At 41.7% G+C, this 12,514-nt stretch overlaps 1 non-coding gene and 1 pseudogene across 1 annotated transcript; both read left to right on the forward strand.

The window, feature by feature from the left end:
• Nucleotides 1-6,638: 6,638 nt before the first annotated feature.
• On the forward strand, nucleotides 6,639-6,710 carry trnah-gug (transfer RNA histidin (anticodon GUG)). Its single transcript has one exon. It is a non-coding gene; the product is annotated as a tRNA-His (tRNA).
• A 5,091-nt stretch (nucleotides 6,711-11,801) lies between these two features.
• Nucleotides 11,802-11,920, forward strand: LOC148812083 (5S ribosomal RNA; annotated as a pseudogene).
• The last annotated feature ends 594 nt before the right edge of the window (nucleotides 11,921-12,514 follow it).

Below are 12,514 nucleotides of genomic sequence, written 5' to 3' on the forward strand. Positions count from 1 at the left end.
AGGTTTTTACTTCTTAAACTTTTAAAATACACGTTTCGAATAGAAAGAAATCCTCTTCCTGGTACAGTCGCATGAAGAGAGAGGCGAAACAGCCCTACACAGCCCTGTCACAGTACACAAATATAATCATATCGTTATTAAATTATTTAGATACGCGATTCCATATTATATTAGCAGAAAAGCTGAAACTACCACTTTTTCACACGCTATTTCACATGTTAGTTAAATTTAATTTATTTATATATTATATATTTATATCTCTGACCAAGGGAAACGTCTCATTTTTTCAAAGAAATGTTTGTTCACAACGGCGACTGTCAGAAGATAGGACACAGTGGCTCAGGCACCCGCTGAATGGAAAAGGGGCACTTTAATGTTCTGTATGGCTAATACTAAAGCCAATACTAATATTCAATACTTTAATATCCTTTTCTGTATGTTTAACAATAGTGGGTACTGGCCTAATTCGTCCCTGCTCCCGTTGTTAGGTGTTAATGTGTTGTTAAGTGTGAATTTGTAGCTGTTTCCCTGGGGTCTGGCTTTTTTTCTGGAAAACCATAACTGGTCTTGTCCAGATTAACTGTCGGCGCCCAGGTCTGACAGTGCTGCTCCAGCAGTGCCAGGTTCTGGTGCAGCCTCTGTTCTGTGGGCGACAGCGGGACCAGGTCGTCTGCACAGAGCAGGAACTCGATTTCCATAATTAATGCAGATCAGTAAATCAAGGGACAAAACAATTATTGCGCCCGGGTCCTCAATGGGCTTTGACGTGCTAATGCGTTGGTTTAACAGTCCGGGTGTGGCAAGCCTCTAATCTCTCCCGACTTTGAAAACCAAGTAATAACTTAACTATATGTGCAAACGTTTCATATGTTGCTGTTGTGGATGCCTGTGGAGTGTATCTTGTTTGCCGAGCGCCCTCCCCCCCTCTTTCCCTCAATTCAATTCAATTCAGGGTGTTTTATTAGCATGGCAGATGGGTTCAATCAGTGTTGGGTATTTACTTTGAGATTCCACTTTTAAAGGTGATATATAAATTTTTGACTAAAATAAATTGATATCTTTGTCTTCTAAGCTCTCTGTGTACAGTGGAGCCTCCTGTCCAGCCAGCACATGTCCACAGACATTCAAAACAGTGACATATCATAAAACGTTTGAACATATAGTGTGCAAAAATGCACTTTATTTACTAAAAATAAGACAGAGATACTGTATCAATTTATGTTGCATTAGCCTGATTATGATTAAAAAAACACATATAATTAAACACGCGTTTGCGATTTAAATCAAAACACGATTTAAATCAATATAAGTGTTTATATTGTATCGCATACTGTCCAGCCTCCATTTCTCTACAAAAATTTACTCTATTACACACACACACAATAGAAGCAGGAAGCAGAAGCAGGGACCGTTGTCAGAAGGGAAGAAGGTGACTATTCATTGTTATCAAAAATGACTTAGAATCGATCATGTTGCGATATTTTGAAATATAAAAGTCAATTGATTGTCCATAAAATCGCTATTCTATTTTTTCGAAGAAATGTTTGTTAAAAGAAAAAAGTCCAGCACTAGCTGGATTTGAACACACAACCTGCAAGTTGTTAATCAGGCACGTAGACAAGCAGGCTACAAGACAACGCGCATGACAGTGAGGCGAAACAGCCCTACACAGCCCTGTCGCAGTACACGAATATAATCATATCGTTATTAAATTCTTTATACGCGATTCCATATTATATTAGCAGAAAAGCTTAAAACTACCACTTTTTCACACGCTATTTCACATGCTAGTTAAATACTTCGTTGCTTAAAATGTTTAGGGAGAAATGGAATACCGGTGTGTATTTTTCCTTTAAAGTACCAATTCCTGGAATCTGACTGGCTGACACCATTCTGAAGTGGTTCCATAAAATCTGGTATACGGAAAAGAAAGCATTGATAAAAAAAGCCTGGATTCTCATTTATCTCATACAAGTATCTTTTAATGCAGTCTTTGCTGTGCTCTTGAGGATCCTTGTGATATTTTGAGCTCTAGTTGAATGATAAGTGTCGCATTTTAAATCATTTTCGTAGTTAGAAATTATGAAACGCCCTGTTAAAAGCAAGGGAGTTTTTATGCCCGTTGAAGTAAAACAAAATGCCTGACAAAGTATGGCTTGGACAGATTCCAAGTGCTTGTACAAATGTGCTAAAGACATTATACTTTGAGTATACAGCTTGTCCAAAGTCATTCATTATTAATACTATTAGTAATATCTTCAGTAAAGGCTTTGATGCATAAATATTTCTGATAAAGGTAGGTTGTGTACTTTTGTCCAGCTGAGCAATCTTGCTTTCATAAAATATATACGCGATTCAATATTATATTTCCTTTTAATCAAATTCTAAAAGTATGCCTGTTGACTCCGGTATCTCTTTAGTTAAAGACTTCGATGCTTAAAATGTTTAGGGAGAAATGGAATACTGGTGTGTATTTTTTCTTTAAAGTACCAAGACCAGCCATATACTGTATGTTTATGTTCCAAAATTAATATCGTTTATGGCCTTCACACGTGTTACAGTATGCTCCTATTCTTTTTATGCTCAGCTACTAAGATTTCCTTTCAGTGGTAAAATTCAATATCTACAACAGACACAGCAAAGACGTTTACTGTAAGTCTTTCTACGACAGACCGGCAGACCACGAGTGCTTCTGTCGGTCAACCAATCACATACTACGGTGCCTCATGTCATCTTGCATCACAATGCGCAACGCCACCTGCAGTACGTGTCTATAACGCACACTTTGAATGGCTGCATCTGTAGCAGAGGATGGCTTTGTTCCATTGACATCTGGGTGATGGGCCTAGCACGCTTCCACTGCGCCACTCAGCTATGTTTAATACAACTGCTGTTGCACCTGAGATTAAAAGTTTCAACGGTAAATGCAGCCGTCACTGAGCACTTGGTCTTTTGTAGAATAAATCATCACACGCTGCTCTACATGGGCGTGTCTTCAAGATCGTTGAGAACCAAAGATTCTGCCTTCCTTGCTACTGGTTCTACTAGGGTAAAGTTAGCTTGAAGTTCGAAAATGATTTTGGCACGCCTGTAGCGTTTACACGAAACCTCTTAGAGTTGCGAGAATACTTCCTTTGTGTATAAAATACATTGTGAATGATTTCTCAGCCTTTACTTTTTCGTTTTTATGACATTTTTTTACCAAGCACGAATATTCTTTTGTCCATATCTCCGCAATGGAAGCACAGAATGCCTTCAAACCAAATGCATTTTAAAGACCACTACTTGTGGATATTTCCACAGCCTTTACATCAAACTATCAGTGAGCTAATGATAAAATTACAATAGATTCTACAGTATTTATGTTTAAAATTAAGATACATATGTCAAAATATCAAAATCCAACTGCACAGTACTAAGGTAACAATGCTTGTCAAGTTCTCAAACCTGCATTGTATTTTTAAAATATTTCAGCAGAGGATTCAACGGGAGTATAAATGACGATTCGATGATCATTTTTCTTGGGTGAATATGGTTTTCTGGACCTCCGGTTTTTCATCGATGCGTAATTACGCACGAACTGGAACGCGGGGGACCGCTGTGTGCACACGTTCACAACGCGAGAAATACTGTTCAATACGGCTTCGTGCGAAAAACCCGTATATGACCATAGGAAGCAGTGCAATATACCTTTCACTTTTCACCTGCAATCGAGACAGGAGGTACAGTAACTCTGAGACTTGACTAAGGTCCTGGATATTGAATCACCACTACGATCAAGAGGTAAGACTTTACATTTTTACTTTTAAATGCATTTGCTGATAACCTTTTAAAACTAATACGCAGTCAGGCAGATGCATCTTTATTCTTAAGCGTCTCTCAGTGCACTGATATTGTTTTTACTAATCTAATATCAAGAATCTCATCATGTGCATGCTGAGGTGTGGACTATATCTTTGTGTTAAATGGTATTGTTTTGTATATTGTATAATTGAAATACAGCCTCTTTCTGGTTACAAGTATTGGCATAGAAGACTTCTCCTTGCATTGTATAATCAGGGCCAGTTCAATGGGGCATTTCATTAATTGAGAGCTCTTTCTAGTAGTAAATGCAGTAATTTTTAGTAGTAAATTGCATTTGTTGGTTTTTAAGGAGTAAGAGTGCAGGGGGTTTAAACCTGCAATCCAGTGTGTTGAAGTATTTCACAACACTACCTCTAGCACATCTGGAAATAAATCCTCATAATGATTATTGCCCTGGGCATGTACCAAAAAATCAGTGAGCATATATATATATATCACTGTGTTGAAGCTAGAGACACAGAATAACTGCAAACACATCATAAATACAGTGTTCCTGCAACTTTGAACTCATCCAGAATGTATCGTTTTTTGAAAGGGATTGCAGTCAGAATGCACAACTGAATCCCAAACAGAATCCCTAGTCAAATATGTTCATTTTTGAAACAGGTAAATGAGTCTCTCAGGGGCCCATTGCTCATTTTCAGACACATGTATGCGATACTTTTACCATGCGTTGAGCAATAGGGATTAAAGATACCAGAGGTAAGGTTTAAAAGTGATTCTGAGGTGCAACACATCAGCGATACAGCTAGGCATCTGAAATGCGGGGTTTGAGAGCCCTTCAAGGAACACCGTACCCTAAAGGTACCAGAAGTCCACTAGTGGACTTAGGTACTAATGCTTAGTACAAGCATTAAGTCACTGTCACTCCTGTTACAATGTGATTGCTACATATCTTCCATTCCTTTCATTACCTTTTACTTTTTAAAATGAACTCAAATTGTGTATAATGTAATAATTTAAGTAGAATAAAGTAGCAGTCATTCTGAGGTGCCACATGTGAGGGATACAGCTAAGCATCTGAAATGCAGGGTTTGAGAGCCCTTTCAGGAGCACTGCATCCATTGAGACAGACCTGTGCATGTTAAACAAATTATCATTTCTTTCAGCATTAGAGACTAAATATACTAAACGTATGATGCTAAAACGTTATTTTCACATGTATTAATGTAATAAATGATTGCTTATGCTTTATAAACAAATCTAATTAAAATAAAAGCTTAAGTTTTGTATTTATCTTGTACCATAGAACATGATTTTCTTTGTATTTCAAGCTCACAAAGTGACCAAATGACGCACTACATGATATAAGGAAGATTATCACATGCATATCGGTATTATCTTTCTTATGAAAATGCATTCCTTTCATTACCTTTTACTTTTAAAATGAACTGCAATTGTGTAGAATGTAATAATTTAAGTAGAATAGATTCTAATAATATAATGATCCAGTGTGTTGCACTGGCCTGGTCAGCCTGGCCTGGGGGATGGTGCACATAGCACTTTCAGTGCTGGAGATGTTAATGGGGGAGGTGTTGGAGATTGGCAGCTGTGGGGGATGGCTGGGTGAGTAGCTGTCAGGGTTTGTAGCTTTTCCTTTGCATCTTGTCCTCTGGGGCCATAATTAAGAGGGACGGCCGGGGGCATTCGTATTGCATTCGTAAATTGCATTTGTTGGTTTTTAAGGAGTAAGAGTGTGGGGGGTTTAAACCTGCAATCCAGTGTGTTGAAGTATTTCACAACACTACCTCTAGCACATCTGGAAATAAATCCTCATAATGATTATTTTCCTGGGCGTGTACCAAAAAATCAGTGAGCATATATATATATATCATTGTGTTGAAGCTAGAGACACAGAATAACTGCAAACACATCCTAAATACAGTGTTCCTGCAACTTTGAACTCATCCAGAATGTATCGTTTTTTGAAAGGGATTGCAGTCAGAATGCACAACTGAATCCCAAACAGAATCCCTAGTCAAATATGTTCATTTGTGAAACAGGCAAATGAGTCTCTCAGGGGCCCATTGCTCATTTTCAGACACATGTATGCGATACTTTTACCATGTGTTGAGCAATAGGGATTAAAGATACCAGAGGTAAGGTTTAAAAGTGATTCTGAGGTGCAACACATCAGCGATACAGCTAGGCATCTGAAATGCGGGGTTTGAGAGCCCTTCAAGGAACACCGTACCCTAAAGGTACCAGAAGTTTACTAGTACAAACATTAAGTCACTGTCACCCCTGTTACAATGTGATTGCTACATATCTGCAAATATCATCTTGGAGAGTATAAATCCTATCGCCAAAGGCCAGCCCTGTCTACCAGAGTAACCCTCCCACCTCCTGCAGCGATGATCAGCTCGTCTCACACGCGAGAAGTCTTCGGTTGGAAACAAGCGCCCCCTCTTCTCGCGCGTTTTGCACGTTCGAGTGCTTTTAATGCGGCTCCTTCGTACATGGTACTGATCTTTTGGAAAGCAGGAGGCAAAACTGACACGTTCCCATACCGGGAGTCAAACCCGGGCCGCCTGGGTGAAAACCAGGAATCCTAAACGCTAGACCATATGGGAGCACACAACCCCGCTGTTCCGGGCATCATGCAAGCAAACTACATAAATATGAGAAAACACGCAAGAGAGTTGTCACTCAGAGTGTCGAAGGGTCGATGTATACTGGGGCTCAGTTGAAATGCAACGTCAGGACTTTGCCGAATTAGGTCACATGAAGAGAGCACAGCCTTTTCCGCCCTGCTGTTTGTGTATCGGTAACTCGCCGTGATCGTATAGTGGTCAGTACTTTGCGTTGTGGCCGCAACAACCCCGGTTCGAATCCGGGTCACGGCAGAATAGGGGCTTCTGCTTTTACTACTTGCGCGAATGAAGGCAAAAAAAAGCCAATCGATGTGAACGAACGGCGCTTTACAGAGGAGTACTGCCTGACTGGATCGTTGATGAACGACAGAGGCCACTCCGACCTCTTCTCGGTTTTCTTCAATGACTTACTAAGGATCTTCTTCACATTCGCCCATGCAGGGGAAGCCAGTTACACCAAAGCAAACGCAGGAAAGTGCATTTCAAGCAGAGACCAGGAGGGACTTGTTTACACCGAGAGTGGTCGGAGAATGGAACAATGCGCCCAGCCCTGTTGCTGGAGCCGATTCTTGATGAGATCTTGGGCTCACTAAGAGGCCCCCACTGGATGCTAATCTTTCTGTTGTTCTTGCAGGTCCTGCGCTGCTTTTGAGCCGACAGAGCTCGTCCTGGTCTGTCGGCACAGCCCAATTGCAAATGATCGGCTCCGCGTAGAGAAGGAACGTGCGTTTGGTACAAGAGTGCATGAAGGGACCGGAAATACATTGGGAACAAATGACCGGTCGCTCAAGACCTCTGTGAAGTACAGGAGCGTGCAAAAAGAGGCTGTTTCCGCCCGGTCTCGAACCGGGGACCTTTCGCGTGTGAGGCGAACGTGATAGCCGCTACACTACGGAAACCTGTAGGGACCGCTGCTGGTGTCTCGCTTGCGTTTCGGGCTGAGAAAGGGAAGCGTCACTTTAGGCAGGGGACGCTGGAGAGAGGAACAAGGGGCGCGATGAAACAAAATGCCGAAACCCATGATCAAACTAGGGACCTTTAGATCTTGAGTCGAACGCTCTCCCAACTGAGTTACTTCGGCTGTGCGCATCACCCCCAGCCACCTACTCCAGCCTTCCTGTGTTGTGGCATGAGCACACCAAGAGGAGCGGGAGAGTGTTCACAGCGCAAGCTGAATCCCCAAACAGTGTGCGTAGCGACAAACAAAACTGGCCTGTTTCCACCCGATTTCAAACGAGAGATCTTTCACGTGTAAGGCAAACGTGATAACCGCTACACTACGGAAACAGTGGGAAAACACGCCCACCGGCAGTGAGTATTCAACTTCACTGCATTACTGCTTGAGAATTCAATTGTTATCCCAACTAGTTGATATCAATTTATTTCCTTAGGGTTATTTACTTGTTTTGAGTATCTAATGTAGAAGTTGTAAACAAGTTCAATTACGAAACGGTCTAAATGAATGATATACCGAACGTATGTCCTCTTGATATGTGTAACTCTTTGTAACTGAATGAATTTATATCTTTTGTATTCTGATAACCCTTACGATAAGATCTGTTAGGTTTACATGCATATTCTATATATTAATAAATGTATACTCGTGTATTATTACCTGTGTGTGCGTTGTTTGAGTTATATCGCATGGTTGGATTCTAAGACCATTAAAAGAATCAATTTTGTGATTTACTGCCACAATTAATAATTGTCCCAGTAAATGCACAAACCCCTACCGAACTGGTGCCTCGTGAGAGCACACTACAACAGTGTTGATCTCCTGTCCCAGCCTGAGGAGCAGACAGCGAGCCTGTCTCTCAATAATAATAATAAAGTGTGTGATCTCCTGTCCCAGCCTGGGGAACACTGAGCCTGTCTCTCAATACTAATAATACAGTGTGTGATTCCCTGCCCCAGCCAATGGAACAGACAGTGAGCCTGTCTCTCAATAATAATACAGTGTGTGACCTCCTGTCCCAGCTTGGGGAACTGTGAGCCAGACTCTCAATAATAATAATACAGTGTGATCTACTGTCCCAGGCTGAGGAACAATGAGTTTATCTGTCAATAATAATAATACAGTGTGATCTCCTGTCCCAGCCTGAGGAACAGTGAGCTTGTCTCTCAATAATAATAATAGAGTGTGATCTCCTGTCCCAGCCTGAGGAACTGTGAGCCTGTCTCTCAATAATAATAATACAGTGTGTGATCTCCTGTCCCAGCCTGAGGAACAGACAGTGAACCTGTCTCTCAATAATAATATGAATAAACTGTGTGATCTCCTGTCCCAGCCTGAGGAACAGGCAGTGAGCCTGTCTCTCAATAATAATAATACAGTGTGTGACCTCCTGTCCCAGCCTGAGGAACAGACAGTGAGCCCGTCTCTCAATAATAATAATACAGTGTGTGATCTCCTGTCCCAACCTGAGGAACACACAGGAGTGAGCCAGTCTCTCAATAATAATAAAGCAGATTATGATCTCCTGTAACAGCCTAAGGAACAGTCAGGAAAGAGCAGGTCTCTCGATAATAATAATACAGTGTGTGATCTCCTGTCCCAGCCTGAGGAACAGACAGTGAGCCTCTCTCTCAATAATAATAATAAAGTGTGTGACCTCCTGTCCCAGCCTGAGGAACAGCGAGCCTCTCTCTCAATAATAATAATACAGTGTGTGATCTCCTGTCCCAGCCTGAGGAACAGTGAGCTTGTCTCTCAAGAATAATACAGTGTGATCTCTTGTCCCAGCCTGAGGAACAGAGGGCCTGTCTCTCATTAATAATAATACAGTGTGTGATTTCCTGTCCCAGCCTGAGGAACAGACAGTGAACCTGTCTCTCAATAATAATAATACAGTGTGTGATCTCCTGTCCCAGCCTGAGGAACAGACAGTGAACCTGTCTCTCAATAAGAATAATCCAGTGTGGAATGTCCTGTCCCAGCCTAAGGAACAGACAGTGAGCCTGTCTCTCAATCATAATAATACAGTGTGTGACTTCCTGTCCCAGCCTAAGGAACAGACAGTGAGCCTGTCTCTCATTAATAATAATACAGTGTGTGATTTCCTGTCCCAGCCTGAGGAACAGACAGTGAACCTGTCTCTCAATAATAATAATACAGTGTGTGACTTCCTGTCCCAGCCTGAGGAACAGACAGTGAACCTGTCTCTCAATAATAATAATCCAGTGTGGAATGTCCTGTCCCAGCCTGAGGAACAGACAGTGAGCCTGTCTCTCAATCATAATAATACAGTGTGTGACTTCCTGTCCCAGCCTGAGGAACAGACAGTGAGCCTGTCTCTCAATAATAATAAAGCAGATTATGATCTGCTGTCCCAGCCTAAGGAACAATCAGGAAAGGGCAGGTCTCTCGATAATAATAATACAGTGTGTGATCTACTGTCCCAGCCTGAGGAACAGTGAGCTTGTCTCTCAATAATAATAATCCAGTGTGATCTCCTGTCCCAGCCTGAGGAACAGTGAGCCTGTCTCTCAATAATAAAAATACAGTGTGTGACCTCCTGTCCCAGCCTGGGGAACAGTGAGCCAGACTCTCAATAATAATAATACAGTGTGATCTACTGTCCCAGCATAAGGAACAGACAGTGAGCCTGTCTCTCAGTAATAATACAGTGTGTGATCTTCTGTCCCAGTCTGGGGAATTGAAAGTGAGCCTGTCTCTCAGTAATAATAATAATAGTGTGTGATCCACTGTCCCAGCCTGAGGAACAGACAGTCAGCCCGTCTCTCAATAATAATAATACAGTGTGTGATCTCCTGTCCCACCCTGAGGAACAGACAGGAGTGAGCCAGTCTCTCAATATTAAGAGAGCATATTATGATCTGCTGTCCCAGCCTAAGGAACAATCAGGTGTAGTGTGCTCTCTGAATGCACCAGTGTAGGGTTTGGGCATTTACTGGGACAATTATTAATTGTAGCTGTAAATCACAAAATTGATTCTTTTGATGGCTTTATAATCCAACCATGCGATATAACTTTAAACAACGCACACACTCAGGTACTTATACACGAGGATACATTTATTAATACATAGAATATGCATATAAACCTAACAGATCTTATCGAGAGGGTTATCAGAATACAAAAGGTATATATTCAGTCAGTTACCAAGAGTTACATATATCAAGAGAACATACGTTCGGTTTATCATTCATTTAGACCGTTTCATAAAGTGAACTTGGTTACAACTTCTACATTAGATACTGAAAACAAGTACATAACTCTTAGGAATTAAATTGATATCAACTGGTTGGGATAACAATTGAATTCTCAAGCTGTAATGCATTGAAGTTGAATACTCATCCAATCTCTGGGGATTCAGATCTCCTGCGGGCTCTCTGGCTCCGTGCCAGGCTGTGCTGTGCTGCAGATGCTCACTGACCGGCTAGTTAGTGTTGGCTTTAACTAGCAAAGTTTGTGCACAGGAGAAAAGATGACTGTGGGTCCCAGCAAGTCAGGAAGAGGACTGGTTCATTCCTGATGAAGCGCTAGTTCTGAATAGTGATTCAGCTGTCCACAGTTCCGACCTGTTCACAAGGCTTGCTGCTGGTGCTTAGCTCAGGTGGATCCTCTGATTACTCTCTGGCAACCTCCGCTCTAGACTCTTAGAACAAAGGAAAGTTCTGGCACTCGAACACACTGGCCGTTCCGTGGTTGTCCGGGCTGAGTCTTAGGATGTCCTTTGTCCTTTTGCTCCTGGGCCATCCTGCCCTGGAATTCTCCTTTGAATTCCCTTTAGAAAAGTCCACAAAATAGTCTCTCAGGCCCTCTGTGTTGCCTGTTTTTACCTGAAGGAACTTCAGCTTGTTCATTGGCAGAAAGTTCCATGGGCATCAGAGTCCCACGTGGGTTACTCGGCCCTACCAGTCCCTGATTGGTTGATCAAGGTGAGATGTGAGTCACTTACTCCTGACACTTAGGAATGCAGTCCAGATGTCCATCTGGCACACCCTAGACAGATAGGCGCCAATGGATGACCATTGATCATGATAGCCAGGCTTAGCTAAGTGCACCCCCCTTTGGGAGCTGTCCCTTATCAAAAGAAAACATCTTTAAATCAGCCTGCATGAAAAGTTTCTCTGTGGCTGCACCACAGAGATGAAGAGAGATGGGGCCTCATATGAAAAAGCACAGCAACACTTAATTCTGTCTTATTAACAAGCATTGCCGCTAAAAGTGAAAGGCTGAAGTGAAATAGAGCGGGACGAAGGCAGTGAAGAGAGAGAACGTGGGAAGAAGAGAAAAACGCAAGGGAAAAAAAGCAGCGTCGTAAAAGAGGTGACGGAGCTGTCCTCTCTATAAGAAGGGTGCCAGCGAGCCTTACTCTTGCTTACGGCCACACCCCCTTGAGCACGCCTGATCTTGTTTGATCTTGGAAGCTAAACAGAGATGGGTCTGGTTAGTACTTGGATGGGAGACCGCCTGGGAATACCAGGTGCTGTAAGCTTTTAAGCGCAGGAGGCGCCCTATCCCCGCTCGCTCGCTCATTCCCCTGTTCACACGTGTAGTGCGATTTTTTGGTTTTTTGTCAGCTTTGGTGAGACACAGGTGCTTGTGTATTAGCATGAGCGTTTTTTATTCTGATCATGAACAGTTTTACAAGTCCACAAAGGATCGAGGAAAGGTTTATCGCCAGCCATTTATTCTTATCATGAACCTTATATACTGTATCTCTACATCCCATAACCTTTAACGGCAGGTGCCTGGGTGTGGACATGTTGTGATGTAATATTTATTTTAAAAGTAAACTTTTTAGTAAAGTCTGTTATATTGTTAAAATCTATAAGCGTTATAAAGATCAATTTTTGCTCGTGCTTATAAGTTATCGCTGCTAAATGTGTCTTATTCAATTATTTTAACACTTTTATGACCTATCCACTAAAATATAAAGTCCCGCCCTACAATGCTCTTCTCAAAAGATAAAATAAGTTTTACATTTTTTGATTCAATGTAATTTCTTTTCTAGAGAAACACACATCATTTGAGGCTTGGGTTGCATGTTAATATTTTTAAGGTTTAAAGACTTTACGTTCACTATACG

This window comes from Atractosteus spatula (assembly GCF_055471065.1).
Source record: "Atractosteus spatula isolate fAtrSpa1 chromosome 10 unlocalized genomic scaffold, fAtrSpa1.hap1 SUPER_10_unloc_5, whole genome shotgun sequence".
In the NCBI taxonomy this organism is placed as follows: Eukaryota; Metazoa; Chordata; class Actinopteri; order Semionotiformes; family Lepisosteidae; genus Atractosteus; species Atractosteus spatula.